The sequence below is a fragment of the Struthio camelus genome, chromosome 19, assembly GCF_040807025.1.
Source record: "Struthio camelus isolate bStrCam1 chromosome 19, bStrCam1.hap1, whole genome shotgun sequence".
Classification (NCBI taxonomy): Eukaryota; Metazoa; Chordata; class Aves; order Struthioniformes; family Struthionidae; genus Struthio; species Struthio camelus.
In genome coordinates this window covers 781341-808017 of record NC_090960.1, presented here as the reverse complement: position 1 = coordinate 808017, position 26677 = coordinate 781341, and the positions used below count along the sequence as shown (strand labels likewise).

The following is a 26677-nucleotide window of genomic DNA, read 5'->3' as shown; positions in this document are numbered from 1 at the left end:
GTCTCTTTCCCCTTCGTTCTTAAGGTATCTTTTGGCCACCTTTCGGAAGTGTTTCTCAAACTGTCACCTGAGAGGTCATTCTTGGAGGTCGCCGCATTGTTTCCAGAGCTTCTGTTGACAAGCATCCCACTTTGAAAGGATACCTACATCCTTCTATGTTAGAAAGTGCTGGCATTCCTCCATGCAGCTACTTCCTCCTGGCAAACTGCCAGCTGGATCACCAGAAGAGAAAAATAAAGGCTTTCTCCCTGCTTTCTCTGTGAGTTCCCCGGCTGTTCTCTGGGTCCCTCTCATGGGTGATTGGAGCCTGCTGCCATCTCCAGTGGTCTCTCGATCATCTGATGTGGCAGGCTGAGCTCACTGTTACGGGTTGTGTGCGGAGGTTAGGCGGATGCGCTTCCTTGGCTCCCCTGGAAACCCTTGCTGCTGATTTGGGGAAGGAGCCTGGTGCACTTATCGGGCAGCTCATGGGCACTGCTCTGATCCCTGCAGCACCCATCATGTCCTGGTGTCAGCCGTTGGATGCTCCCTCCTTCTGCCAGGTTAAGAAAAGTGGCTGGAGCATCTTGCTAGGGAAGGTTGATAGGAGGAATTTCTGTCTCAAGCAGGCTGACTGCTCCCTTTTCTGAGGCTTTGTTTTTCTGCCTCTTTTCTCTTCTCTGTCCTTCTAGCCCTGACGTTTACCCCGGCCCCTTGCCCGTCAGCAGCTGTTCAGGGAGAGTACTGTGAAAATTAGCTCAAGTGCCTGTCTGGCGGAGAGTGGGTGGATTTGGCTTCCACGGTCCTTGAAAGCCTGTGCACTGTTGGGCCCCTTTCTATGCAAACTCCTTGAAATTGCACCAGGTAATTGCCCCAGCAGGACGATGGGGTAATGGGCTGCGGGCAACCAGCTTCCAGGAAAGCTGAGCTGCCTCTCTTGTCTGTCTGAAGATCGATACACAAATCAAGGCATAATTTGATCCGCCTCCAGCTAGAGCAGAGAGAGGAGTCGGGAACCAACGGCAAGGCAGGCAGAAACGCTGAGTTGCTCCCAGCTTCGCGCTTCTGGCCTGCAGCCTCCTTGCACGTGGGATCCGCGCTGGAGCAGGGCTCAAAGCCTTCCGCCAGGTGCTAGGTCCGTGCAGGCGGTGCGGATGTGGCACGACTTTCCGACAGCCTCGTGCCTGGGCACGGCTGGGGCGTCCAGGGCCAGGCCGGGGAGGGGAGCGGAGGTGTCCTCCGGCCTGGGCAGCTCCTTCTGTAGCAGGAACAGATGCTTTTTATTACAGTTAGAGTTTTTCCATCTCATTCTTTTTAGCGATTGATTAAAGTGTTTCTTCTCCCTCCCTCCTTCTCCCCCATTACATACAGCTGCACATGGATTTTAGGGTCATGCTTGTTTACATCAGTTATATTTACATTAATGGATGTTTGTTTTGGGGAAAACAGCAGAAATCCTGCAAAAACAAACGTTGTTTGCATCCAGAATTGCCACGGCTGTCCCGTGGTGGTGGTTCCCAGGGACGGGGCCCCCTTGGACAGCCCTTTCCCAAGAGCTCCTGTTCAAGCCGCCCCTTATCCGCCAGCCGGGAGAGGCCGCTCCGCTGTCTATAAATAGCTCTGGCACGGGCACAGGCTGCTTCCAGGATCCATCGGATACCGGCCGGGAGACTCCTCCGACACGAGCGATGAGCAGCACCCTGAAACAGGCAGGTTGGCTGCGATGCCGCCGGTCTGGGCTCTCGGGCTGCGGCTGTGCCGCGCCGGCGCGCGCGCGGTGCGCCGGGGATGGGGCTGGCGCGGATGCTCCCCGCTGCCCTGGCGGCTGCGGCTCTGCCGCTGCCTGGGGGGCCAGCGCGTTTGTACGGTGTCACGCGGAGGCCGGCGTGGCGGGGAGCGTTTAAGAAGAAGAAGAAGAAGGGGGAAGGAGGAAGTATAATTGTTTTTTCAAATAGCTTTCAGCTGCCGGATGCCTTTACGGTTCCCTCTGGGTTCGTGCGGGTCAGGCTGGAGGGAGCCGGGCCCGGCGCGGCGCACCGCTCGCCTCTGTCAGCCTGTCTGCGGTCTCGGCCGTGAGCCGGGATACCGAGACCCAGAACCTCAGATCTTCGCTGCGGCTGGTGAGAGGAATAAGCAGAGCTGCCTTATCACGCTCATTTAACTGGTTAATACATCTTCAGAGCAAATAATGCAGTCTGTGGGTGAATTGCTTAACCAACCTCATTACTATTGTGCATTTAGCAGCTTGGAGGAAGATAATACCTTTCAGGTTTGACCCAATTTTAGTTTTTGTTGTCATAACCATGGAAAATCGACCTTCAGAGACCCTCAGCAGTGAGCCTGAATAGGAAGTGATTTACAGCAAAAGTGCTGTGCAGAATACTTAATGCATTTGTGCAGAAAAGCAGACTGCAAGAGTCGCGTTGGCATCCGTAATCTCCCCCCGCAGCAGGTGCTGCCCGCGCTGGCTCTCTCCCCGCAACGGCCCGTTCCTGGGTGCGCGCTGGCTGCGCCGCCCGCGCGTGGTCCTTGCGTGCCGGTGCCCGCCAGCATGTCCGCGGCGCCTTGGCGGTATCGCTGCTTTTCCTCTCCCGCGGAGCATCGTTGCTTTGCTTTGCCGCGGTGAGCTGCAGCGGGGACCGGCGCGTGGAGCCCCGTCCCGCGGTGCGGCCGGGCAGCTGGCTGCAGCCGCTGGCACCCAGTGGTGCCGCCTGCGACCGCCACGTCGCAGCGATCGATGGCTGCTGGGCAGATGCCTCCAAACCAGTCTTGGGCTGGCTGGGAAACGTGTCCCAGCCTTTGGGCTTCCCAGACTCTTCCCAGGTGGGGAGCAGACACCCAAAAGCTCTGTCTGCGCCCCGTTTTTGTTACCTCTGGAGGTGGACAAACATCCCATATGCTTCGGTCACAGCGCTCAACGTTAGGGAACAAATAATAAACGAAAGTTGGAGCTCTTAGCTGCAAAACTGAGAAAAAGCTAATTGCGCAAGGCCTGTACAGCTGTGCAACGCAGCACGGATTGCGCCGCGCGGCCTCCTCCTCCTCCGTTCCCGGGTCCCGTCTAGGGCGGGAGGAAGGGGCGGCCGAGGGACGCCCGTCTGCCCCGCGTGCCCAGGCCGGCGTGCCCTGCGGCGCTCTCCGAGACGGTTCTCTCCGTCCTTCCGCTCAAGATGGGTTGAGCGGTCCGCGCTCTGCCTACGCCTTGGCCGCCCCGGTACCTGCCGCCGGCAGAGCGGGTCCCGGGGCCGGCGAGGACGGGCTGCGGCGCCGCGCTCTTCCGCCCGGCTTCAGGGCCGGGGTGGAGCGCGGGCGCTAAGCGAGCCGCTCGTGCTAGATGGCTTTAATTCTGCGCGTTCGCAGCTGGACGAGCGGCTGCTCCCTCGGTGCGAGAGTTCAAACCCTTTAGCCGTGCTCCGTGTCGCCTCTGCGCTCCTGGACACCCCCAGGTGTGACGTAAGAGAGGCTCGGGGAGAACCGTCTCCTGTTCAGCGTCCGAATCCCGTTCCCAAACGCCGCGTTCTGCTGCACAGATGTCGGGCTCGGCGCCGATGAGTGGGAAATGGCTTCTGATCGCGGCTGGAGCGGGCGGCTGCATCTCGGGCTGCGCAGGCTCGCGGCGCTGCTTCAGCGCGCTTTCTGCTGGAAGAGCCCCCGCTCTCCTCGGGCACAAAGGGAAAACACTGCTCGTGTTTGCCTTCACAGCTGTCCCCCGTTGCCTCCCCGGCCCGAAAGGAGATTTCGTTCAGTAGCGCCGTAGTGAAATCCAGTTTGCAAATCTTGCTGCTCTGCCGCCACCTCTCTCGAGCCCTTATCCCTTAGCCCTCGCGCCGGGGGTGCGAGCGCACGCGAAGGTAGCTCAGAGCAGCAGACGGATCGGACGGACGGACGGACAGGTCGGGGCTGCGGCGGCGGCGCAGCGTTTCCCGGCGGCAGGACGCCCAGGCTCGGGCTCCCGAAGGAGGGCGAGGGGAAGAGCGGGGCGCCCGCTGCGCCCGGCCCCGCGGCGCCTGCGCCTCGGCTCGGGGATCGCACGCGCTGCCGGCAGCTCCCCTTATCTCTCCGTCTCCTCCCTGGGGTTCTGCTGGCTTTGATAAAACCTCTTAGCCTTCCAGGGCTTGGTTTGTAGATCTAATCACAATGTTTTATTGTGTAGTAAGAGCTCAGTGGCTTGTAGAGGGAGATGCACCCCAGGGATCAGCAATATGCTTTCCGGCTGCTGTGTTTGCACACCCCTGTTGGGACTGGACTGGTTTCTGGGAGTGTGGGGGGAGAGATTTTGCAGAAACAGGGCTTGCTGCGGGATGGAGACGTTCGCTTGCCGGGTCCCATCAGCCATGGGCTGCTGGCGTGCAACGTCCCAGCCCGTCTGTCTCCCTGCGCGCGTGGGGGTTCGCTTTCCAAAACAGGAGAGGCTGAAAAAATATTAGCGTTCTGCTTTGTTTTAGGGATGCTGCTGGTTTGCCCCTCTGTTTGCCGTGTCCTGCGTTAACGGCGCGTGGGGGGGTTGGTCTTGGATGGACGACAGAATGCAAGAACGGAAGCTGCAGCTAAGCGAATTCACATCAGAAATAAGGTATTGGAAATACGCGGAGTTATTGCCTCTGGTACTGCCCAGCGCTGGGCTGGGATGTGAAGGGAGAGGATGCTCCATTGCTTACATCTAGGTGGGAAGCGTTTTGAGTGCGATGCTGTAGCTCGGGCAGGAGTTGTAGTTTCACGCCGAGATTCCTGGGTGAACTTCTTTGCTCTGTATTATGCAGGAAATCGGAAGCGATGATCGTAATGTTTTCTCCTGGCTTTCAAAATTGATGAAATCCTCGCCACTGGTGCTGCTGGTTCAGCCCCAGGGACGTGGACCTGCTTTGCAGAGCCCTGCGCGGGAGGGATTTCGTTGCATGGGCCGAAGCCCCGGAGGGAGCTGAGGGCTCTGAGCGCCAGGGCCCGGTGGCGCCGGCCCTCCTGGCCGAATGCCTCTCTCGGAGCATCTCCTGCTTCGGGCTGTTTCCCCGCGAGCGGCTCAGCTCTTCGGCTGCAACTTTCCAAGGGGTTCGAGGCGCCTGATGCTTGTTTCGGTAGCGTTCGGGTGTCTGCCCTGGCCGCCGGCTCCATGCTGCAGCAGGAAGCTCTGCGTTTCTGCTCGGCCAGGTCCCGGGCCTCCGTCCCGCGGGAATCCCCCCTTGCCTCTTGCCGGGGCTTCGCGAGCGCGTGCGCTGCCGGGTTTCCTTCCCGCTGCTGCCTCGCTGCTCCTGCCCGGCCGCGCCGCGTCCCCGGCTCCCGGCCCGCCTGCGGTTTGGGTGGCGATTAGCAGCAGCTGGGAGAGGAGAGGAGAGGTGTGTGTGATTTAAAAAAAAAAAAAAAAACCCTCTTAGAAACCCGAACGTCTGAGTCCCCGTTTAACCCTGAACTCTGTTTCAGTTTCTGGTAACATAAAAATAATCAAAGGAGGAGAGAAGAGGAGCTGCAGAGGAAGCTTAATTGGAGCGAGAACAGCAAATGGGTTTCTGCGCGGGGTGGATTAGAAAATGGGGCTGTGACAGATTGACTTTAAAGGTGACTCTGATGGAGGGGGCCGGGGGGCTTTGAGGCGTAAAGTTGTGCCGAGCTGTGCTGGAGCTGCCCGCGCTAATCAGGAGCAGAGCCTAACGAGCGGCTGTAATTAGGTGGAAGGGGAATTCCAGCGAGCCCGGGTAGGTTGGGGAGTTGCTGTGCCGTCCACGCTTCCTCTCCTTTTTGGGAGTTTTCCGTGCTGTGTTCCCCGACGGGGCGTCCGGGGCCGGCGTTGCCGTGAAGCTCGCTCGCCCCGTCCCCGCTGTCCCGGGCTCTTGCTGCTCCGGCTGGAGCCGGCGCCTGCGCTGAGCCCGGCCGAGGCGCGCTGGGGAGCCCCGGGCGCTGCCGGGCGGGAGCCGGGCTGGCGTTCCCACAGCTCCCATCCGGTGCTCCAGGCGCCCTTCCCGCTTCCCGTTCCTTTTTGGCTGCTTTGCCGGCGGGAAGGTTATTTGCCAGCTACGCCACTGCGGGCGGTTTTTTTTTTTTCTCCCCCTCTTCTCCTTACTTTTTAATGAGCCAACCTTGGAGGACCTTGAGAGACGCTCCTGCAGCTTTCCCGTGACTTATCTCCCGGCCTCTGCCCCCTATTCCGCCGCGGGGATAAATCTCGGCGCGCGGCGCGGAGCCGGAGCGCCCAGCCCGGCCGCGGCGCGGTGCAGCCTCCATAACTCACGGGGCGCGGGGCGGGGGGGCCGCGGCGATGTTTTCCGTTCGGCTCCGTGATTGATGGTCTTCCCAGGGCGGAGTGAGGGAAAAAGTCCCATTACAATAGGGGACAAGTGTTAAATTATCTTCCCTTCAACCCAGGTCGTGAAAAAACAAGCCAGACCTGCTGCAAGTGATGCAGGGCTGCGGGTTGCCTCCTGGGAGCCTGCGGAGGGGCAGCGGGTGGCTGGAAGGGGAGGGGTTTTTCCCCCTCGGAAGGAGCATTTGCCTTTCCTCATCGCCATCCCGCGTGCTCTGCTCGGGCCGGGCTCGGGCTCGTCCCCGTCCCGCGGCAGGACCTGCCTGAGCCCCGCGCTCGGGGCGCTGGAGCCCGGCGGGGGTCTGCTCGGCGGGGGGCCGGCGCGCTGGGCTGCGCGCGCGTTTGCCGGGCAGCAGCAAGAGCCGCCAGAGCTGCCTTCGAGCCGTGAACTAATTGCACTGCGAAAACCAGCAAGAGCGGGACAACCGGCACGCGGCGCCCCGGGAGCCCTGCCGCCGGGAAGCGGCGAGCGTCCCCGCTTGCCACCGGCATCGCTGACGATGCCCAGGCAGGAGCGAGACCGGAGACTCTGCCTCTCTCTTGCAGGCTGAGGAGCTGCTGCTGCCAGGCCCCGACAGCCCGGCGCCCCGGCGCGAAGGGTCAGCGACGAGCGTGAGCCTCCCCGGCCGGCCGGCGGGCGACCTGCGGCGCCAGCTGCCTCCTCGCGGCCTCCCAGGTAGGTGCCTCCTGCTCCGCAGCGCGGGCGCGCGGAGGTGCAGGTTGGGAGGGTGCTGTCCGGGGGGTGCACCCGGTGCAGCGGGCTGCGAGTCGCTCCCTGGGGCCCTTTGCACCCGCCGCAGCCGCAGGTCGAGCGCCCGCGAGCCCGACCCGCAGGGGAAGGCAGGGCGGCTCCCGGGAGCGCTGCGGCGCTCGCAGGCCGGCGGCCGGGGGCTGCCCGGCCCCGTGGTGTCCTGCAGGCTGGTGTCCTCCCGGCCGCGCCGCGGGGACCCCACGGCACAGCGCAGTCCCTGCTGCGAAACCCCCTTGTAGGTGCCGATTTGGTTTCCGCCGCTTTCATCCGAAGCTGCTCCCAGCCGGTTGGAGCTGGAGGGAGCGAAAGCCGGCCCTACACTGCCATCAGTATGCAGGGGGCATTTGCACCGTTTTAATGAGAGGTTTAAATTTAAACCTGGTGAAGACAGAGCAGAGACTTTCTGCTCCGGCTAAGGCGCCGTTCCCGTTGCTTCTCAGCGCTGCGAGCGCCCGGGAGCTGAGCAGTCCCTGGGGAGGGCTGCGGCAGCGCTGCCACCGCCAGAGCCCGGATGCGGTGGCAGGGACGGGCCCTCGGGGCCGCGCTGCGCGCGGAGACCCCCGGGGCGGGAGCGGGTGCCGGCGGAGCCGCGTTTGGCCGGTGCCTCCGGCCGGCCCGTCGCAGCGTGCGGGAGCCGGGAGCACCGCGGGAGCTGCCCTCTGCGCATCCGCTCCTCTGCTCTGCCGCCCATCCCGAGGGCATGCTCTGAAACCGTAAAATAAGGAAGGAGATTTTGAGAATCTTCATCCCTCCGCTGGGGGCAGAGGTCGTCCTGAGAGAAGGATTAAAGAGAAGCCTTGCCTCTGTGAAGAGGCAGTGCAGATGTATTTCCCCTGCTGCATTAATCAGTTTGAAGGCAGCAAAGGAAGCTGAGCTCCATGTATCACCTTGAAGCTTTTTTTGTCTTTTAGAAAACTTTGGGTGGATGTTATTGCTCATGAAAGCGAGGGTCTGATCATGCTGGGTAGGAGCAGGCGTCGTGTGGGCTGGCACTATTATGCAAGCTTCCCACGTAGCGCTCTGCCGGTGCACGTCGTTCCAGAACAGCAGCCCGCGCCGGCGCCCCGGCCCCGGCCCCAGCCCACCCCCGGGGCCGCCCAGCCCGGCAAAGGCTCCTGCAAAGCCCCTCGCAGGGCAGCGGGGTTGGGCGCCGGCTCCTCCCGGAGCGTGCTGCAGCCCGCCGTGCGAAGCGGGGCCGTGCCGGGCTGCCCCGCAGCGGCGCCAGGCATCCGAGCGGCCCCGTCGACGCGCCCTGTCCGGAGCGGGAGCGTTGGGTGCTTCTCCTGCGCTCTTGCACGCTTGCAGCTTTTCGTTTGGGGGTTGTGCCGCTCTTTGGCAGAGGATTTGGAAACAGCTCCCAGCTAGACTGAAAAGGCTAATTTTATTCCTATTAAGTTTGTCTGGTCCAGCAACCCAAGGTGATGCACAGGTATTGCCGCTCTCATGGCTACGGCAGAACCTGTGCTTTGCCCACAGAGGCTGTAGAGTCTCCATCCGTGGAGATATTCGAAAGCTGTCTGGATGCGATCCTGAGCAACGTGCTCTAGGTGACTGCTTGAGCAGGGGCGCTGGACTAGGTGATCTCCAGAGGTCCCTGCCAACCTCAACCATTCTGTGATGAGCGACTTCCCTCGCGTTCACTGTCACTGGGCGTCCTTGCTGCATCTCCTGCCATTGCCCACAGGGAGCTGCAGCCCCAGGGAAGGCGCTTTGTGTGTGCTTGGGTTGCCTAAGGGTGCTCACAGATATGTCTTCACTGCAAAAATTGGTTTGTTTTTACATGTGGCAAGCAAACCCACAGAAACAAAGCCTGGCTTATCTCGATCTCTGCTTGTAGCTGGACAACATCAAGCTGAGGTGGGGGAACGTGCTGCTGGTCTGGCTCAGCAGCCTGGTGGTAAAGCCCATCCGTGGCTGTGCTCTGCTGGCAGTTGGCAGGAGTTGCCTGTCTCCAGGAAATGCAAGTTTTGTGGCGTGCGGATACGGCCTTTGCTGCCGGGTGGGAGAAGCCAGTGCCCGAGGCGCCCGGGACCCTGCTCTGGGCTCCTCGGGAGAGACGTGGGGCTCGCGTGTGTGCGGGCCACCGAGCCTCTTCCCCACCCAGGCTTTCTCCTTGCAGCTTTTCTCTCTGCCTTTTAACCTTCCCTCATCGAGAGCTGTCTTTCCTGCTGTTGCCTTGCAAGAAGGCTTTGGGTTGCAAGCCCTGAGCTTCAAACAAGGGTGCCAGGGCTTTGCACGGAGCTTGGTTTAACGGTGGGAGGAGAAGCCTGGATCAAGGAGCGAGCGCGCTGTTACTTAGCCCCTGCGAATACGCTCCCTGTCATCCGCAAATCCGACGGAGCCCTCCCCGGGAGGGAAGCGCTCCTTAAAGGAAGGCTTGAAGATGAGCAATGGAGAAACATCTGAAAGGGGAGCCCTCGAGGCGCTTTTGTTCCAGCGAGTGGGAGTGTGAGATCCGCTTAGACATGAAAGGCTGCGCGGCTCCGTCCCCAAAGTCCCCGGCGAGACTGCGGCGAGGAGGAGGACGGCGAGCGCGCGGCTGCGGAGGGAGGTCAGCCCGGGAGCGGCTGGCACCGGGACTCCCCTCTCCCTCCCTTCCCTCCGAGCAAGTAAATTAGGTCACACTTGAAAGTCAGTTTCTTGGCTGTGGATTTAATTTAGCTTTTCCAGGCTAGTTATCATATAATAAATTCCGGGAGATTTATAGAAAACATGCCCAGGGAGGCTTAGCCAGTGTGTAACAAGATTTGCGCCTATTTCCTGCTGTAGAGCGACCCCAGCAAGGCCGGGGCGCTGCCAGCAGCCGGAGCGGGCCGGGCTGGCGCTGGGCTGGCGCCCGGCGGCGGCGAGAGCGTGCCGGGCCGCGCCGCGGGGCCGGGAGGCTGCTCCGCCGCAGCCGCTCCGCGGGCGCGGGAAGAGCCCGAACGCTGGGCCCGAGGCAGCGAGCGCCGCGGTCGCGCTAACTGAGTGACCCCCGTCACGAAAGCCTCCCCCTGCCCCGAAGCCTTTTATTGCAACAAATGTCCTCTGCCCCGGCTCCCCAGCAGCGACAAGCTGGCGATGCCCCCGTCCGCCGCGGCCAGGAGCGGCGCTGCCCGGGACGCCGGCAGCCCCGGGGCTGCGGGCAAGGGCTGCCTTTCTGCAAAGGCCCTCGACGCCTGAAAGCCTGGAGCTCGGCGTGGACGGAGCCTGGCTTAGTTTTGGTCTGTGCCAGCCCCGGGTCTTGCATCCGCTCTTGCCCGGCTGTCGCGCGGCGCGGGCGGCTGCGAGAGAGCGATCGGAAATCCGCTGATCGCCGCCGGCCGGCCGGGCTGCTGCGAGGCGGGTCCTGCCTACCGCTTTGGGAACGGCCGAGAGAGAAGAAAGCGTTTCTTTTTGCTGGTGATTTACGGCGCCGGCAGCAGTCGGCCGGCCGGGGAGGGGGGACCAGCTCGGCGCGGAGGGCGCTGCCTCTGGCTGCTAACGCCGCCCAATTAGCGTCTTATTAGTGGCTCCGCGTGTTAAAGCATTAGGAACAATTAAGGGTGAGAAGAGTTTCCAGATGTAGCGGCAAGCGTTGGAGCCGGGAGCTGGCAGCTCCGCTGGCTGCTCCCGTGCGGAGACGATCTCGCGGCGCAGCGGGGCGCCGCCGTCCACCCGGGGCAGAGCGCTGCCCGCCTCCGCCGAGCGGGGACGACGGTGATGGGAGGGTTCGGGGATGAGCGCGTGAAATAGCTGCTAAAATCACTGCTAGCGGAGAGCAGGCGGACGCTGTTCCTGCCGCCGCCGGAGGGGCGCTCGGGGCTCCGGCCTCGACTCCCGCTGCCTCTGAGCAAGGGGAAACGCTTCTAAAAACCCGTCAAGCGCTTCGGAAACTTCCCCCCTTTATTAAGTTTGCAATGAACTCAAGTCAAATATTTGCTTGTTGGCTGGGCTCGTCGTGCCGGGGTCCGCGTGCGGACGGTGCTCGCAGCAGCCCGGCGCGGCGAGCTGCCTTTCCGGGCCAGCGCAAGGGGGCTGGGGAGGCGCGGGGCTGCAGGCAGCTCCGGGGGCGCCCCGGGGACGCGGCGTGCGGGGGCGCCTGCCTTGACGAAGATAGCTCTCTTGTTGTGACGCTTGGAAGCGCAGCAGAAGCAGCGCGACTCGGGGCGAGCGCGACGTCGGCGCCCGAGCGCAAGGCTGCCAGCAAGAGCCCCTTCCGGGGCGCGGGGGCTGCAGCCGGCCGGGCCGGGGCCGGCGCCCTGCTCCTGCCGCCGGAGGCAGGTCCCCCCCTTGGCGTCGGCGCGGGGCGCTCGGCCGGGGCCGCGGCGGTGCTGGCCCTGCGGTGGGAGGCTGCTCGCTCCCCGCGCGCCGGGCTGCGGCCAGAGCGTCGGCTTCTGCAAACGCGTTTTCTCTCGGCAGCCTCGGGCAGCGTTTGCCGGCCTGGAGCGGTCTGTGTTTGCAGCGGGGGCCTCGCGGCGGTCCTGGCGCTCCTCCTGCCGGCGCCGGGCCGCTCGCCGCTCTGGGAGGCGGTTGGGCTCGCGGAGGCTCTCGGGGCGCGGAGGCTCGCTGCCCCGAGGCTGCGAGCGCGGGGCAGGCTGGCCGCAGCCCCGGCGGTGCAGGGGCAGCCGCAGACCGTGCCGGGCGCGAGGGGCGCCGTGGCCCCTGTCCGGCCCGCGCGGTGCCGGCAGGCCGGCGTGCAGCCGGCCCGGCGGAGGGGAGGGAGGGGGCCTTCGGCGCGTTGGAGTAATGCCTCCTCTGCTCTCTCCGGGGCGAGGCAAGCGGTGCTTGGACAGATGGTGTTTTTGAGTGACCTTGCAGCTCTGAGCGGTTCCCTCGGTTGCTGAGTAATGGTCGGAGCCGCGGGACGCGAGCAGCGGTGTTGCAACCTGCTCGCGCCGGTGGGAGCTTGTCGGGAAGCCAGCGCTGGGGCGGGCCGTGGGGCAAGCAGGGGACGGAGCCAAGGACCAGCAACCACCGTGCTACGGCTGGAAGGAAATTAAACGTGTGCAGCCATCACCCACCTCGGTCGTATGAAGAGCAAGACGGTGGTGTGTGATGAGATGGTCCCTGGCGGCTCCGTAATCCTGTGCCCCTGCTTCCTTTGCTCGAGCAGCGAGATCCCTCTTCCTCGCTGCCTTTCGCTCTTCTTTGGAAAAGGCTCAAAGCCAGCCTGGGCTTTCTCCAGAAGTCAAAAAGAGGGGTTTCTGTCATAGGTGTGGTCTGGTCAAGGTGTCACTGGGGCAAAAGACCTGATGGCGTTGGCTTGGAGGGTTTTGGAGGAAGGGGGTTTCGTGTTCCCCGGGAAGGTCGGTGGCCCCCAGCTTGGATGGATAAACTCTAGAACTTCAGTTCTAAGAGAAAAGGCTTAAATGTGGGTAAAACACAGCACTTTTTACATGTCAGAGAGGAGTAGTTCCTGGATAAGCCTAAGTATGCAAATGAGGTGTCCTAAATTAAAAAAGGAACAGGGAGTTTTTGGAGCATGCCGGGGAGCGCGGCTGGCGCTCGGCGGCAGCTCCCCTCGCCCCCGCGGCGAGGGGGCGGCGGGAGCCCCGGGCGGCGCTGGCGGCTGAGCCGCGCTGCCGGCTCCCGGGTGTCACAGCATCCCTCGGGGCAGCTGTGGAGGGAGCTTTGTCTCAGGGATCTCCTCACTCCGCCTTTCCTAGTTTTCGTGCTTTTCTGTTTCAACTTTGTTTCCAAGTTTGCAACCTGAGGCTTGTGCCTTTGCTTCTTAGAACAGGAATTTGATGCTTTTTCATGTCAGGGTCCAGTGCTTGAGGTTCACCTCTAAGTCCAGATGCTCCGGATAAAGCCCAGGTGACGTGGTGGCTCAGATGCTCTTTTGGAGCCTGCAACCTCCTACAGTTTTGCGACACTCGGGAGCTGGGGGGCATTTCCCACTAAGCTGTAAGATGCTGTTTTGAAGCTGGGACTAATAAGTACCAGCATAACAGGAGATACAAGTGTTATTTGGTGCCTGCTAAAAGAGGGAGGCTAGGAGGAGGTTGGCCACAGCTTTATGGCAGCATGGGCTCCTCCAAACCTTTCTGTATAGTTCCTGTAACGTCATCTGATAAACCACGTTGGAGCTATTTTTAGTCTTGTCTGTTCACGCGCTCTCTGGGGATAGAGAGTGTCTCATGTTCCTGCAAAGTGGACCAGGAGGAGCAGCCAGGGCCAAGGTAATTCTCAGATGGATTCGAGGGGTTCATCGTGGTGCTATGTATGGTGACAAGCGAGCTGCTGGTACAGCAGTCCCCTGTTTCCAGGAGACTTGCGTGCAGTTGGCAGCTCCCGTTAGGCAAAATTTCAGACCTGGAATAATAATAAGTACTGCAGGTCGAGACCGAAGAGGATTAGCAGAAGGTGTGCAGAGATCTAGCAGATCTTCAGAAGCAGCTGGTCAGGACGGACTGGCCTGAAACTACTTAGAGTCATTGCTTGCTCTCAAGTAATAGGGTGCTGGATGGTGTGTGGCGCCTCTAACGCGATGCACCATTGCCTGGAGGTCTGGCGCTCTAACACAAGGCGAACAGGACGTCGTCGTCAGTGGCCCGCTAGCACCCGGCCAGTGCAACGCTCTCACAGCAGCGGTCCTTTATATTGCAAAGCTGCTTTGGAAGAATCTGACTTCTGGCAAAAGGAGATGGGGAAGGTGTGCTGCTGAAGGGGAGGGCTCTACCGCTAAGCAGTGTCTCGGCCGCTCAGGGCAAATGGTCAGAGAGAGCAAAATTGTGAAAGCATTACTACCGCGTTCCTGGGATGTCTGGGGTGAATTGGGACAAATGGTCAAAAAGAGAAGGATGCAAATATTCTGCAGCACCTGCAGAGGGGACGTGAATTACCTTCCTTGAGGGTGTCTTGTGGCAGTGTTAATGCTCCCAGGAGACCAAGGTAGCTGCCCTTGGAGATGGCTGCAGCCACTGCGGCGGTCGGACCTGCGTCCGGCGGATGCTGAAGGGAGCTCTGAGCTCTCCTGCGCAAACGAGGTGGGAAGGGCCTCGTTCTGCCTGGTCCGCTGCCCCTCGCGTTGCGGGAGCTGCCGAGGAGGGCCGGAGAGGAGCCGGGCGCTCAGATGTGGTACATCGCTAGCAGCCGCCTATGCCAGGCGGACTTGCAGCATCTGAGCAGCTCCAGTTACTTAACATGCAGCAAGTGTTGTACACAGAGAAATTTAGACGTAATTTTTTTGTGCTTGCATGTAAATGTGGGTAGGTGCTGTCCTGATTGATGGCAATTAGCATTTTCTAACGGTAACAGATGTTCAGATTGCCAGGAGGCTGGTACCTAACGCCCACACTGCCATCTGTTCCACTGGGCACTGCCTGGGGAAGCGATACCAGCGCTGCAGACCTGCGAGTCCTTGGTGGGGTGTATTTAACAGTATTGTGCAAGATTTTTTTTTTTTCTGGGGGAAAATAATAATAATAAAGACGTTTTCAGGTTTATAAATAGTTCATGCTGTTTATTATGGGATGGAGACTTTCCATCTGATTAGCAGCTTGGATTTCTGCACTGAGTTAACGAAGCAATCGGAGCAGAACATGGAGCACGGGCGCCCAGCCCAGGGTTTTCAAGGGCAGGAGTGGGAAGGGGCTGTGGTGCGGTGTCGCTGGCGTGCAGAGGATGGGAAGGCGTCCATGGGTGGATGCGTCGCGCTCTGCCCCGCGCTTCCAGCGGTTGCCGCGATCTGGGAAGTTTCCTCAGCCTCTGGCCCTAGTGCAGAGCAGGGAGCGAGGAAGGAGGCCGTGCCTCCGGCAGAGCTGGCGGCTGCGCGGCCGTGCCCTGCTCGCTGCTCTTCCCTGCCCTGGCCCGGGACGTGCGTCCGTCCCGCCGGGGCCGGCCGGCGCTGCGCCCGCTCTGCTCCCGATCGCGCGGAGGACGCCTGGCTCGTGCCTCGGCACATCTCCTGCTGTTGGCTCGTGCTCTGCGTTTGATTTTGTTCAAAAATATCTCGCAGTCATAAGAGAGGCAGGGAACATGACAGAAGGCCCAGAAGACTTTGCTTTGAGGAAAGCATTAGCACTTCTATTTTAAAGTGGGCATGGCAGATGACTGTGTTATATGAGAGCGAGGAACGAGTTGGTCAGTTGTGGGCTGTTGCTTGTCATCTCGGGTAATGGAAATGGTTGAAATAGCAGAGCAGCGTTTTAAAACAGTTTAAAGCCGTGTTTTAGGAGCAGGCGTAGACCCTGGAGCCCGGTCCCTGCTGGCGGAGGCAGTCCCATCCAGAATGCCTTTCCTCAACGGCTCGTGCGCTCGCGGCGTTGAGGGCCAGTCCCGCTGCTCCCCGGCCCAGAGCCTGTTCCAGCGCCTCACTCCGTGCTTAGAAACCTTCTTCTAATTTCCTGCCTAAATTTACTTGCAGCCATTTATACCCATTTATATTTGTGCCAACATTGTCCTTTAGCTTAAATAGCTCTTCTCCCTCCCCAGTGCCTACTCCCAGTGTATTTATAGAGAACAAGCTTTCATTCAGGCTTCCTTTCGCGAGGCTGAGCAGGACGAGCTCTTTTTGTCTGCTTTTCTAGGAGCAGCTCTTTGTTCCCTGCTGGTCCTGGCTGCCCCTCTCTGCTCCTCCTCCAGCTGAACCCATCTTTCGTGAGGCTGGGTCCAGCCCTGGCCACCCAGCGGCGTGGATCCGGCCTCAGCAGAGCATTGTACAGCGGCACGAGTGCTGACTGCTCTCTCCTGGAAATATCTTTCCTAAGCAACCTAGAAACACACTTGCTTTTTTCACAGATGCAGGAGATGGTGACTCATAGTCAGCTTGTAACTGAGTAATGTACCTAGATGTTTCTCTGTGTGTTTTTCCAGGTTATAGCAGAAATTCTTGCGTAGTCCCTATGTACAGCGTTTTGAACTTTGTGCTGTTCAATCGCTCGAGTCCTCGAGGTCTGCAGCACAGCCAGGCTGATACCCCTGTCCTTCTGGCCCCGAAAATGCCTCCAACTTTCCTCGCCAGCCGGGCTCGTTAGGGTGCTGCTGTCTTGTACCGCCGGGCTCGAAGGCCAAGCCGTTTGCGTTCCCCTTGTCTGAAGGAAGATATCAGCTCGTTCTGGCATGATCTGCCTTTGGTAAGGCAATGTTAAATCTTACCTGTTTTTCATTTACTTCCACTTTCTGTTCTACGTGTTGTTGAGGTCTGCAAGGTCTGTTTGGTCTTTCCCCACCCCTTGCTCCTTTCTTCTCAGTGCCATGCTTGCTGTTTGCCGGTTATGTGGCCCACTGCAGCTTGGCAGAGCTAATAAAATGCTGCTGATGGGCTGTGAGCTGGGCCGGTTGTGTTAGATTTCTGGGACAGACTTCCTCGGTCCTTCGATTTAAACTCGTCTGGACCTTTTGAGTTTTGCTCCTGCTTTGGAGGCTACCGTTGTAATTTCTGTGCAGCAGCCTGCAGACTGAAGCGTGCTCATCAGCAGTCGTTCTGAGATCAGTCTTCAGGCAACACCTGGGTTAGTTTTGTCTCTACTCATCCATGCTGTGTAGCAGCCTCACTTCTTCTGTATTATCTTTTTATTTGCATAACCAATGAACCTTGTACTATTTTGCTGCAGCATCTTATTCAGCCTCCTCTTGGTAGTTCCTGCTCTGCCCCGTGCTTTCCAACGTCAGGCTTTCTGTGCCGATCTTTCCTTTCCCTCCCCTACTCCTTGCAGGCTCTCTTTGTGCGGCTCAGATCCTGTTGGCTTGGTTATTTATCTGCTTAGGTCTGGCTCTGGTCTGTATGAACTTTTTTCCTCTTGCTTAAGGACTTTATTTACTCCTCTCACATTAAATAAAACTGCGCTCCTTACAGCTGAAGACTGCGGCCTCTTAGGCTCTCTTGTCTTTACTCTTGAAGCTAGCCCTAACTTGCAGATATATTTTGTTTGCTATTGTGTTGTTTAAACAGAATCAGCACGTGGTCACTCGAGCCAAGGTTGTTTTCTGCACCCATTTCTCCAGTACTGTATTTGTGCCAGGCTCTTCGTGTGGCATAAGGGCTGTGTTTGGAAACCCCACAACATGACTGGAAATGTCAGGCTGCAAGAAACGTTGTGTAGATGATGCCCTTTATTATAAGTAAGCTGCACGCTATTATGAGGGCTTGAAAAGATCCGTGATGGAAGTCATGATACCCATCAGGGGAGAAGCTGAAAGACAAACGGGTGCAAAATGCTGAAAAGCGCAAGATGTGGTTTGCAAAATGTTACCGTGTCATTTATGGTTCCTCTCAAAGCGGGGGCTGAGTCGAGGCAGACCAGAGAGGCTGAGGAGAATCCGCTGCTTCAGAGTCGCCCTTCCTCCTGCAGCAGCGGGTTTCTCAGGCGGGCCTGGAGGCAGCCCGGCAGCGCGTGCCCGGATGCTCGGTGCACGATGCCAGGAGCAAGACCACAACACGGAGGTCCCCAAGCAAACGGGGGAGCTTGTGTGTGTGATTTCCTAGGGGACGGGTCGCCTTGAAAAGGTGAAAGTGCTGGGGAGAGGTTTTTCTTTCCGGCCGGGAGCAGCCCTGCCCAGCCGGACCCTGCTTTCTGAGCCGAAAGAAGGCGTTGGAAGAAATCCCAAACTGACGTGGCTGCCGCAGCCTTGTTGTATTGTTTCATCCCTTTGTAACTCCGCGGCTGCCAGTTGTCAGGAACCGTTTAACCCTTTACCGTGAGGAAAACAGGAGTCTGAACCTTTTCCCCTCGGCTTTTGCCCGGTGGCAAGGCAGCGCGGGAGCGCTGCGGCGAGGGCGGGCGCCGCGTTCCCGCGGCGGTGCCAAGGCGCCGCCGGGCTGCCGGGTCCCCGGCCCGCAGCCGGGGGCTGCTGGCGCCCGCGCCCCGCTCGCCGTGCACCTGAATTGCTCTCTCTCCCGTCCGTAGCGTGCCCCGGTTCTTGCTGCCGCTTCCCCAGCCGCCCTGGGACTCCCGAGTTGTCTGTTTGTCGCGGTGTTGTCATCTGCGCGCTGTTTGCCCTGACGAAAGGCAGTTGCTGACGGCCTTGGGCTGCGGGAGGGAGAGGGGCGAAGGGAAGGGTTTCCTGGCCGCCGCCGCTGCCGCGGGAGCGTCCGCCCGAGCCCGGGCTGGCCGGCGGGCGCTCCTCGCCGGCCGAGGCCGAGCGACGCCTTCGGAGGATGCCGAGAGGCGGACCAGCGCGTCGGGGACCGCCGGTTGCTCCCGTGTCCGTGCCGGCCCGGGGAGGTGGGGGCGGAGGTGCCATCGCCCCCGAGCGCCCGTGCCCGGCGCTTCCCGCGCGCTCTCTGCGGGCGCCGGAGCCCAAGGCGGGTGCGCCGCCGGGGCGAGGGGCGACGGGGGCCGCCGCCGCGGCTGCTGCTGCCTCGACTGGCACCACGTTGTTTCCGTGACACATGATTAGCTCTTCGCTGGGCATCGTTAACGTTGCCCTAAAAAGACTCTGGCCTTCTGCCAGCTGCTTTGTAAGCTGCTTCACAGGAGAGGAAATCATCTCGTCTCCTTGGCGGACGGGGCCGGGGAATGGACGTTTTCTGATGCAGCCTGGAGTTGAGCGAGGGAGACGGCACACACGAGAGCAAGCGTTCCCGAGACGCGACAAGGTGGGTTCCCCAGCACAGCCGTTCCCCGCTGCTGGCAGCAAGAGGGGCGGTGATTAAACGACAAGAGGTGAATTATATCGAAAGTGCTTTCCTCCTCTCCGGAGAGCTCCCACGCTTTCTCTGAGGTTTGATTCTGAAGCATTTTCGGGTTCCCCCCCCCCACCCCACCTTGACTTTCCTTTCAAAAACATGAGCCGACTGTAGCGCGCACAAAAGGGAAGCGCCGGGAGCCGGGGCTGGATGCTGGGTGCCGCGGGGTGGCGTTGAAACGCATCGCGCGCAGCGCTGCCCGGGCCCTTCGCCCCTGCGCGGGGAGCGCGGGCGCCCGTGGCCTCTCCGGCGCAGTTAGGGGCTTCCCGTCGACTTTCCCTCCTCCCGTCCCGAGCTGCCTCCCGCTCCCCGGCTCCCGGCCTGTGCTGGCGGCGCACGGAGGTCTGGAGCCGTTTGCAGCGCGCTGGTCTTCTCGCGCCTCCGGGCGGGTGGTCCCCGCTCCGAGCAGCAGCTCTGGCCACCTGGGGCTGCTTTCCTGCAGAGAGCTGGTGGCGGGGCTTTGACAAGCGCTCGAGACCAACCTCCAGGGCTTAGCGCTTCTCTGTAATGTGTATGTGGCTTTGGCGCTTGGTTGAACCACCTCGGGAGGGCTTTGCTGGGGTCACAGGTAGCGAATTGGCCTGGCATCTTCCAGCGCCGTTTCTTGGGTCTTCCTGTGATGCGTCCAGCTGGGAAGAGTTGCTAGAACAGAGGGAAGACGGTGCTTGTGAGGGCCTTGGTCTGAGCTGGGACTTGGCCGCGCTCGCTGTTCCTGGTTGGGCAGCAAGAGGGACCTCTGAACAGCTCAGGGGCCGGGAGAGATCCGGTGTCCTCTGCTGCCAGGCCCTGCCGTGGCATGTCATCCCTGCCGGCCCGCTGGCAGCGCCGAGTCCTCTGCGCCGACGGGAGGTGGGCGACCGACCGCCCTGCAAGCTTGGCGCGAAGGGACAGCCGTCACCTGACAGCGTGTCCTACCGGGGCCTCGGGCTCCGTTTGTCGCTGCTTCCCTTCCCTGCCCATCACCCTCTTGCCTGGCCGGCAGTCGGGCAGCACTGCCGGGCTGCCGTCCCGGTGGGGCTGAGCCTCCCGTTCGGCCCGCGCGCTCCCCGCTCGAAGAGAGACATGGCACTACTGGAGAGAGTCCAGAGGAGGGCTATGAAGATGAGGAGGGGACTGGAGCATCTCTCCTATGAAGAAAGGCTGAAGGAGTTGGGCCTGTTCAGCCTGGAGAAGAGAAGACTGAGAGGGGATCTCATCAACGTGTACAAGTATCTGAAGGAGGGGTGTCGAGAGGATGAGGCCAGCCTCTTCTCCGTGGTGCCCAGCGACAGGACAAGAGGCAATGGGCAGAGACTGAACCACAGAAAGTTCCACCTGAACCTGAGAAAAAACTTCTTCACTGTGAGGGTGACAGAGCATTGGCACAGGTTGCCCAGAGAGGTGGTGGAGTCTCCTTCGCTGGAGATATTCAAAACCCGTCTGGATGTGATCCTGGGCAATATGCTCTAGGTGACCCTGCTTGAGCAGGGAGGTTGGACTAGATGATCTCCAGAGGTCCCATCCAACCTCAACCCTTCTGTGATTCTGTGATACGCGGCCTGCAGCTGGCTCGCCTTTGCTAAGCGTTCGCGGCGGCAGGAGCATCACCCCGGGAAAGGTGACCCCCTTTACCTTCTGGCAGAGCTGGAATCCGGCGCAGCAATCTCCCCCGCGGAGAGGCAGAGCTGCGTGCGGGGCCGGAGGAGGACGAGCGGCCGAGGGCAGCCAGGTAAACCAGGTGAGGAGTTAGCTGACTGCGGGCCAAGCCGGAGAGCATCATCCGCTGCGCGCTCGAGGCGCGCGTGCCGCTGGGGCCCCGGCCATGGCCACCCCAGGGAGCGTGGCGGGACCGGGGGCGGCCGCTGCGCCGTCCCGCAGCCCGGCGCCTGGAAGAGCTTGGGTGCCGGGTGAGAATCACAGGGCTGATTTGCGCCGCGTCGCGCTGGAAAGGTTGGGGTCTGGCAGCGCCGCCGAGCGATGGCGGGACAGACGGACGGCTGTGGGGCCAGCCAAAGCCTCAGCCCGGCACGAGCGCGCGGAGATGGTCACAGCTTGCTGCAGAGCCGTTTCCCAAAGCGCTGTGTGCTGCACGGCAGGCGTGGGCTGGGGACGGGGAGAGGGACCGGGAGCGCGGGGAGTTTGCTTTTCCTTCCTCTCCCCCCACCTCTTTGGGCTGGGGGTCTCGGGGGGGGAACGAGTCCGTTCTGCTGCCTTCGCCGCTCTTCGCCTCGCTTGCTTTTCGAAGGCATGAAGGAAAACTTCTCTGCACGCTCTCATAGGTGTCACCAGCCAAACAGCTTGTGCTGCTCTAATAAAATGGCTCCGTAGCAGAGGGTTTGATCTATTTTTAAAGCAAGCTCAGTGCTGTCTCTTACCGCCCTCCCACCAGCAGCCTGAACTAAGCCTGGAGGCTCTTGGGAGCGAGGCATCGGAGCGGCAGCAGCTCGCCAGCCCGGAGCCGCCACCGTGCCGGTGGCACTGCTGTGTCCGGGGCAGCCGGCCCCGACTCCTGCTCCGGGCCCGGGGCTGGGGTGCTCCCCGTGCCGGCAGGCAGCGGACAGCAGCAAAGGGCTCCTTTTGCTTTTTTTGGTCGGGGGAGAAGCTCTAGCTCTGTGATTTTTGTTCCTTGGAGCAGTAAATGTGCTGTATAAATTAACATAAGGAAACTTAACTCCCTTTGGAAGTTTGGTATTTTCTCCTCGTTTGATGCCCTGTTATTAAAACTCAATTTTCTACGAATAACGTCCTTTAAATAGAATCCTGTCTTCCAGCAATGACTCATATCAAAGCAGCAGCTCCTCGCGGGAGGAGGCAGGCGGCAGGGCAGGCCTGGCGCTCGCAGCCTCGGGAATCCCCCGCCAGCTCCCGGTGGCGCGGAGGGAGCTGCCCCCCGGCTGCTGCCGGCCGCGGATGCCCCGGGACCCCGCGCGGCGACCGGGCCCTGCCCAGAGCACCGAGTTTTGTGCGTTTGGGGCAGGCGTGCCGGGTGCTGGCTGCCGCTCTCCTGCCGGGCGGGGATGTCGCCAGGCGTTGCGGTGTTACGGGTCCGCGGAGCGGATGCAGCTCCCGTCGGGCCGGCGGACGCGGTGCTGGGCTGCTCGCTGCAGGGGCAGGCGCCGGCCGTCACCGAGCAGCCCGGGACCGTCTCCAGCTCGCGACTTCTCGGGGAGCAAAAGGGGCTGGAGGGAGAGGTGGGGAGCGTCCGGGGGGGCCGGGGCCGGGGCCGGGTCCCGCGCAGGGCGAGGGCTGGGGCGGCGGGAGAGGGGCCTGCTCGTCGGGAAACGCCTCCTGGCCCCCTCTGCGAGCCCGATGAGGCTTCTCGTTTTCCCATGTCCCGAAGGAAAATGCGCTTTGCAGCGCCAGGATGGCCGTTAGCTGTGCCCGACGTGGCGGCAGCCCGACCGCAGATCCCCCGGCCGAGCGAGCGGCGGTGCGGGAGGCTCGGGATGCCGCTGTCCCCGTCCCCGTCCCCCTCCCGGAGCCGGGGGTCGAGCGGCGCTGGGCTCGGGGCGCTTTGGGGCTGGGGCTTCGCATTTCTCTTGCAGCGTCGGGGTTTAAGGGCCCTGCTGGGAGGAAACCGGGGTGGAAACGGACTTGGATGCAAACAGGTCCCTTCCCAAAACGCCCCTTTGAACGTCAGCTCCGCGTTTAACGCGTTGGTTTTTATTGCTTTTGTCTTGGGTAACGGCAACGTTGCCTGAGCAGGTATTTTCTCACCCCCGTTGGGTAGGTTTGCCTGATGAGACGAAGGCTGCCGCGGGTCCTTGCCCGGGCGCTGCTGCGCTCTGGCCCCGGAGAGCAGGAGTTCCTCCCGGTTTGGGCAACGACGGCCGCCGCGGAGGCCGGCCGGAGCGTTCCCCACCCCGCTGCTGGTCCGGCCGTGGCCAGCCCGCGCCGCAGCTCCTGGCTGCTCAAAGCCCCCCGCAGCTCCCTTGGCCTGTCCGCAGACCTCCCGGCTGGCTCGGGCCACGGCAGGCTGCTGCCGGGCTGGAGGAGTCGAGGAGGCTGTAGGCAAGGACTGAAGTTAATTGGCAAAGTTGTGGGTGGAAGGAGTAAGTGACAGGGTGCTCCAGGGCATAATTGAGCTCCCGAGCACAGTGTGGGAGTTGGGGAGCGGAAGGTCAGACGCTCTGCCAAGTGGGACTGCGCCGTTCGGCAGAGCTGCGCCGGGGGAGCCCGGGGCTGGAGCAGCAGTCAGCGGCGGGCGAGAGGTGTCAGGGACAGAAATAGGTACGGGAATTGTGCCGGGGAGGGAGGAAGCACATTGCAAGTGATTACTGGGGTGGAGGACTGGTCCAGCAGGCAGTGATGTGGGATGCACGGGACTGGGTCTGAAGGGCTCCTGTCCGAAGCGATGTGTTTCACCAGCGCGTACTATTGCTTTGCACCATGGAGGAAGAGGAGGGCACGAGTGTACCTCAAAACACGGGCAGTGTCAGGCTGGGGCAGTCCTCGGTCGTTCTGAGCTGCCTGCAAAAATAAGTTTTCTCCCTTCTCCTGCCCACCCCTCTGGGAAGTCGCTAGCTCTGGTTCAGAGTTTTCTCATCATGATTATTATTCTTTCTGGTCTGGCATCTGTTAAAGTGACAGCAGCCTGGGAAAGTGAAGGTATTGGAACAAATTTCTCATAAAGAGTAGTGAAGTTGATGAAACCATTACGGTGCTTGCATCCTGCACTCAATCATCGTGACACGGCAGGGGAAGGTGCGCACACCGCCGCGCACGGAGATTTCCTGCAGGAGAGCTGCACCGGTCCTCCCGCTCTCCTGTCCCCGGTCCCCTGCGTGTGCACGCCTGCCCTGACCCTCTCCCTCTCTGCCAGTCTCGGGAGCCTGACTTCCAAGTCACATGCGGATCTGCCTGCTTCTCCTCGCCGAGAGAGACAACTGCCAGCATTTAATGATAGGGCCCCGCTGGCTGGCGTTCAATCTTTGTAACAGAGCAGGGCACCCTTGCCTGGCAGAGTGACAGCGGGGAGACAAGTGTCTGACAAAGAGCGCTGCAGGCGCTGCAGCAGCCGCTGCAAGCCCCGGCTCCTCTCTCCGCTCGGATCCTTTCCGCAGGATTCCCGCCAGCCGGGGCTGGGAGCAGGGACGGAGAGCGGGCTGGTGGCTGGCCGGATGAAGCTCTGCAGCCACGTACGGCGGAAGCGGGCTGGACCGCTGCGTGCTGTGCCAGGTCGAGCTCCCTGCTGTGGAGGAGCTGTGGGCTGCGGAGGGCGCAGACCCACCAGTGCCCGGGACCTAGCTCCCACTGGGGTTTTCTACCCGGGCTGTGGTCTCTCTGGGGAAATTCAGGCGAGGTTCTCTGGGACACGCTGCCAGGGTGGGGTTACCAGTAATTTTAAGTGGAATAATTGGGAAAGTCATTTTGGACAGCGCTTAGGGGTACATGTTTCCTGGGGAGAGATGCCACTCTAATCCTACGTGCGCAGCGCAGGATGAAGTTGCTTTAGATCCTAATCACTGCAGACGTGCGGCAGAGCCAGCCCGTGCGAGAGGAGATGTTTGCATCGCGGGCTTTCTGCTGGGAGGAGGAGTGTGGGTAGGGACAAAGCCCTTGTGCCCTGGCGTGCGGGTCTGGGGAGTGGACACTGCTGCTGGTCGGGGTGTTTGGGGAGAGGGTCCCCGCTGGCCCAGAGCAGGGTGGAGTTGCCAGCTCTCGATGTGCGCTCTTCCTAGTGCCTCTGAGGAAAGGGCTCGTTGGCTGCGAAGAGAAGACGCCGGCAGGGAAGGGCCCCTGCATCCGGTGGTCCTGGAAGAGCAGCCGCTGTGCGCTAGGTCCTTGGCCCCTGGGCTGGGCAGTGCTGCTGTTGCATGGAGCAAGTTGGGGATGGGGTAAGACTGGGCAAACAGGGAAGGGAAAACTGGGCTAAGTGTTGGATTTTCAGAGTGTTACCTGCTTTTATTAAAAATCAATGATGCACTTGAGTGCTTCCACTTTGTCTCCCTGACAGCAAGGCCTCTGCATCAGCCGGGAAGCAGGATCAGGCGCCGCATACTGTTCTTGTTATCAGCCTCTTCTCTCTGCTGCTCACCCACTCTCATAAACTAACCAGCTCATCTTCAGCCCCATCAGAACCAAGATTTACAGCTGGTCCTCGCCGATTGCTTGTCTCACTCTTCTCTTGGTTTTATTCCTATGATCTATCATGCCCACTCCTGCTGCAGAGCCACAGGGACACTTCATCAGGCAAACTTTCTACTTTGTGGTCCCCAGTTTCTATAGATGGAAGTGTGAGCAATGGTATTAAAATAGTGTGTGTGGGGGGCAAACATCCCAAAGTAGGGCTCTGCTGCTTCCCCTTGGGGGTCTCTGCCCCTCCAGGCCCAGGTTCTGCCTTGTCCTCTGGCATGAAGGGGCACAGACAGCGCTCCAGGAACCAGCCAGCCCACCCGAGCCTCTGCCAGATTTGCCTCCTGGTGACCGTGAAGAAGCCCTGGAAAGTGCTGCTTCTCCCTGGCACGGGGCAGCCCGTCTGCCTCCCCTGGCCCATGCTGACGTGTCCTATCCTGGGTCACAGGGGGCAGAGCTGGGGCTTGACGCTGGGGGTCTGCAAGCTAGTTCGCTCTCCCTCAGACCTCGTGTGTGGATTTGCAACCTGAGCGGATTCCTGTGGTGTTCATGTGTAGTGCACACAGGTTTTAGACCATTAGGTAAGTAGGTTTTTCTCAGCTCCATTCAGACTTCTTGCTGGTGCAGCAATCTTTACATGCCTGCTGCCGGGAAGGATATGCCTGTCTTCCATGGCACCAGCCTTCCTGGGAATGTCTGTGGTCTCGAGCCTTGGGGCAGCCTAGACATCCCCAGTTAGAAGCAGACAGCTCCTTATTTTGAGCAGAGGGTTTCCTCCTGAACTGTTTTAGGGCCAGCTCCCCTGCATGCATTTCTCACCTGGAGCAAATGACTCCAGTTCTTGGCTGCATTGCTTCTTGCCACGTTGCCTTTCTTTCCCGTGCCCTCCTTTGGTCCCCAGGCTTGGTCATCTTGCCCTCAAGTGAAAACACCTTCTGCAGGCAGGAGCTTGGCATGCTGCATGATGGAGGGCATCATCCGAGCAACGCTAGCAGCTCTGCTCTGCCTGCAGTCGTCTGCAGAAGGGGTTCCTTCCCTCGCTGCCGTGCTGGCCTGACCATTTTCTTTCGCTAGTTGCTTGTTCTTTCATTTGTCTTGGAGGCACAGGGAGCCAAAAGACCGAGCACCCAACCCAATGGGGAAAACGGGCAAGTGCTGCTCACCTGCTGCTTGAACTCGGTGCATGGTCTTGGAGAGCCACCTTCTCCATCACCTCCCACCTTGGGAGCTGCGGACCTCCGTGGACGTCCAGCGTACGCGTGATTAAGGGTGGCACTGATTGGCAGTTGCTGCTCACAGGAGCCTGGGGCTTTCCTGTCCCTCAGCCGTCCTTCCTACCGAACGTTATTTATTTAATAGGCTTTTTGTATTGCTGGAAGAACAGGGATGGGGGGGGACCGTACACATGAGCTTTTTGCTTACAGATATTTAGACAGACAGCTGTCAGTTAAGCGTAGCGGAGTCTACGAGGCCTGCAGGTAACAGGGACGTGCTGGTCTCGCGTGATGCAGGGCAGACACTGTCTGGCTGCGGGCCCCTGGGACTGCTTGGGTAGCACGTGGGGGTTTTCAGACCAGACTGTGATGAAGCCAGTGGTTGGGTGTTTCTTCCGGAAAAGCGCAGGGTGGTGGCAGCTCCAGGTACTGTTGCCGTACAGCATTGCCGTGGTCTCAGCGTGGCTGTTCGCTGCTAGAGCACGATGCATCCTTCCTCGGGACCCTTCCAAGGGAGCCCCCATAAATACAGGATCTGGGAGCTGCAGGCAGGGATGGGAGCTTGCACAGAAAGGCCAGCAGATGCTAAGGTGAGGAAGCTGTTTTCTACCTAGGTCACACACACCTAAGGCTGGGCTGTGTCTTCTGTGCAGCATTGTCTGTTCTTACACGTGGCTTTTGCAATGTAAAATATGGTGAGAATCTCTGTGCCTGCCCTGGCCCAGGCAGTGCATTTCTGATGTCCAGGCAGTCTGTGTCCCGCCAGGCTCCCCTGCTGCATTAAATTGTCTAAG

At 60.7% G+C, this 26677-nt stretch overlaps 1 protein-coding gene across 21 annotated transcripts in view; it reads left to right on the top strand.

Moving 5' to 3' along the window:
- RBFOX3 (RNA binding fox-1 homolog 3) overlaps window positions 1–26677 on the top strand; it is a 148018-nt gene that overhangs the window by 34558 nt on the left and 86783 nt on the right. For 11 of the 21 annotated variants that reach the window (XM_068913129.1, XM_068913138.1, XM_068913120.1 and 8 more), the window contains exon 3: window positions 6818–6947. The exons of 4 other annotated variants lie outside the window; for them this stretch is intronic. The gene's annotated coding sequence lies outside the window, so the exon portion shown is untranslated. Of the gene's footprint in view, window positions 1–4424; window positions 4553–6817; window positions 6948–15815; window positions 16061–26677 lie in introns of those variants that run through there. 6 more of the 21 variants (XM_068913127.1, XM_068913125.1, XM_068913123.1 and 3 more) reach the window with 4 other exon arrangements.